Source organism: Hypomesus nipponensis, chromosome 20 (genome assembly GCF_054491055.1).
Source record: "Hypomesus nipponensis isolate SF chromosome 20, ASM5449105v1, whole genome shotgun sequence".
In the NCBI taxonomy this organism is placed as follows: Eukaryota; Metazoa; Chordata; class Actinopteri; order Osmeriformes; family Osmeridae; genus Hypomesus; species Hypomesus nipponensis.
In genome coordinates, this window is record NC_140380.1 from 1,212,501 (window position 1) to 1,215,000 (window position 2,500).

Genomic DNA, 2,500 nt, shown 5'->3' on the forward strand with positions numbered 1-2,500 from the left:
ATTTTGACACGAGAGAGAGAGAGAGAGAGAGAGACCACCTTGCATTGTCAATTGCTAAATCTGTATATGGATAAGTAGCCTATGGTTGTCAACTTATTTCGTACGGCCATACCAGCCTGGCAACGCCCGATCTCGTCTGATCTCGGAAGCTAAGCAGGGTCGGGCCTGGTTAGTACTTGGATGGGAGACCGCCTGGGAATACCAGGTGCTGTATGCACTTTTGCTCATTCACTTAGAAACTGAAATCTTGCAATATGCACAAGTAGTCCTTCATGAAAGGGGCTGGAAGCTGTTTTCATTTTGACACGAGAGAGAGAGAGAGAGAGACCACCTTGCATTGTCAATTGCTAAATCTGTATATGGATAAGTAGCCTATGGTTGTCAACTTATTTCGTACGGCCATACCAGCCTGGCAACGCCCGATCTCGTCTGATCTCGGAAGCTAAGCAGGGTCGGGCCTGGTTAGTACTTGGATGGGAGACCGCCTGGGAATACCAGGTGCTGTATGCTCTTTTGCTCATTCACTTAGAAACTGAAATCTTGCAATATGCACAAGTAGTCCTTCATGAAAGGGGCTGGAAGCTGTTTTCATTTTGACACGAGAGAGAGAGAGAGAGAAAGAGACCACCTTGCATTGTCAATTGCTAAATCTGTATATGGATAAGTAGCCTATGGTTGTCAACTTATTTTGTACGGCTATACCAGCCTGGCAACGCCCGATCTCGTCTGATCTCGGAAGCTAAGCATGGTCGGGCCTGGTTAGTACTTGGATGGGAGACCGCCTGGGAATACCAGGTGCTGTATGCTCTTTTGCTCATTCACTTAGAAACTGAAATCTTGCAATATGCACAAGTAGTCCTTCATGAAAGGGGCTGGAAGCTGTTTTCATTTTGACACGAGAGAGAGAGAGAGAGACCACCTTGCATTGTCAATTGCTAAATCTGTATATGGATAAGTAGCCTATGGTTGTCAACTTATTTCGTACGGCCATACCAGCCTGGCAACGCCCGATCTCGTCTGATCTCGGAGCTAAGCAGGGTCGGGCCTGGTTAGTACTTGGATGGGAGACCGCCTGGGAATACCAGGTGCTGTATGCTCTTTTGCTCATTCACTTAGAAACTGAAATCTTACAATATGCACAAGTAGTCCTTCATGAAAGGGGCTGGAAGCTGTTTTCATTTTGACACGAGAGAGAGAGAGAGAGAGAGAGAGACCACCTTGCATTGTCAATTGCTAAATCTGTATATGGATAAGTAGCCTATGGTTGTCAACTTATTTTGTACGGCTATACCAGCCTGGCAACGCCCGATCTCGTCTGATCTCGGAAGCTAAGCATGGTCGGGCCTGGTTAGTACTTGGATGGGAGACCGCCTGGGAATACCAGGTGCTGTATGCTCTTTTGCTCATTCACTTAGAAACTGAAATCTTGCAATATGCACAAGTAGTCCTTCATGAAAGGGGCTGGAAGCTGTTTTCATTTTGACACGAGAGAGAGAGAGAGAGAGAGAGACCACCTTGCATTGTCAATTGCTAAATCTGTATATGGATAAGTAGCCTATGGTTGTCAACTTATTTCGTACGGCCATACCAGCCTGGCAACGCCCGATCTCGTCTGATCTCGGAAGCTAAGCAGGGTCGGGCCTGGTTAGTACTTGGATGGGAGACCGCCTGGGAATACCAGGTGCTGTATGCTCTTTTGCTCATTCACTTAGAAACTGAAATCTTGCAATATGCACAAGTAGTCCTTCATGAAAGGGGCTGGAAGCTGTTTTCATTTTGACACGAGAGAGAGAGAGAGAGAGACCACCTTGCATTGTCAATTGCTAAATCTGTATATGGATAAGTAGCCTATGGTTGTCAACTTATTTTGTACGGCTATACCAGCCTGGCAACGCCCGATCTCGTCTGATCTCGGAAGCTAAGCAGGGTCGGGCCTGGTTAGTACTTGGATGGGAGACCGCCTGGGAATACCAGGTGCTGTATGCTCTTTTGCTCATTCACTTAGAAACTGAAATCTTGCAATATGCACAAGTAGTCCTTCATGAAAGGGGCTGGAAGCTGTTTTCATTTTGACACGAGAGAGAGAGAGAGAGAGAGAGACCACCTTGCATTGTCAATTGCTAAATCTGTATATGGATAAGTAGCCTATGGTTGTCAACTTATTTTGTACGGCTATACCAGCCTGGCAACGCCCGATCTCGTCTGATCTCGGAAGCTAAGCATGGTCGGGCCTGGTTAGTACTTGGATGGGAGACCGCCTGGGAATACCAGGTGCTGTATGCTCTTTTGCTCATTCACTTAGAAACTGAAATCTTGCAATATGCACAAGTAGTCCTTCATGAAAGGGGCTGGAAGCTGTTTTCATTTTGACACGAGAGAGAGAGAGAGAGAGAGAGAGAGAGACTACCTTGCATTGTCAATTGCTAAATCTGTATATGGATAAGTAGCCTATGGTTGTCAACTTATTTCGTACGGCCATACCAGCCTGGCAATGCCCGAT

The 2,500-nt window shown here is 46.4% G+C and overlaps 5 non-coding genes and 4 pseudogenes across 5 annotated transcripts in view; all 9 read left to right on the forward strand.

Annotated features, from left to right (window-relative positions):
* Window positions 1–98: 98 nt before the first annotated feature.
* Window positions 99–217, forward strand: LOC146242137 (5S ribosomal RNA). The gene has a single exon (XR_014738717.1). It is a non-coding gene; the product is annotated as a 5S ribosomal RNA (ribosomal RNA).
* A 174-nt stretch (window positions 218–391) lies between these two features.
* On the forward strand, window positions 392–510 carry LOC146242138 (5S ribosomal RNA). The gene has a single exon (XR_014737086.1). It is a non-coding gene; the product is annotated as a 5S ribosomal RNA (ribosomal RNA).
* A 178-nt stretch (window positions 511–688) lies between these two features.
* On the forward strand, window positions 689–807 carry LOC146242139 (5S ribosomal RNA; annotated as a pseudogene).
* Window positions 808–979: 172 nt separating this feature from the next.
* On the forward strand, window positions 980–1,097 carry LOC146242140 (5S ribosomal RNA; annotated as a pseudogene).
* A 180-nt stretch (window positions 1,098–1,277) lies between these two features.
* LOC146242141 (5S ribosomal RNA) lies at window positions 1,278–1,396 on the forward strand (annotated as a pseudogene).
* Window positions 1,397–1,574: 178 nt separating this feature from the next.
* LOC146242142 (5S ribosomal RNA) lies at window positions 1,575–1,693 on the forward strand. The gene has a single exon (XR_014737087.1). It is a non-coding gene; the product is annotated as a 5S ribosomal RNA (ribosomal RNA).
* Window positions 1,694–1,867: 174 nt separating this feature from the next.
* LOC146242143 (5S ribosomal RNA) lies at window positions 1,868–1,986 on the forward strand. The gene has a single exon (XR_014740270.1). It is a non-coding gene; the product is annotated as a 5S ribosomal RNA (ribosomal RNA).
* A 178-nt stretch (window positions 1,987–2,164) lies between these two features.
* LOC146242144 (5S ribosomal RNA) lies at window positions 2,165–2,283 on the forward strand (annotated as a pseudogene).
* Window positions 2,284–2,467: 184 nt separating this feature from the next.
* LOC146242145 (5S ribosomal RNA) overlaps window positions 2,468–2,500 on the forward strand; it is a 119-nt gene continuing 86 nt past the window's right edge. Inside the window, exon 1 of the ribosomal RNA XR_014739886.1 lies at window positions 2,468–2,500. This exon is cut by the window's right edge and continues 86 nt beyond it. This is a non-coding gene — a ribosomal RNA (5S ribosomal RNA).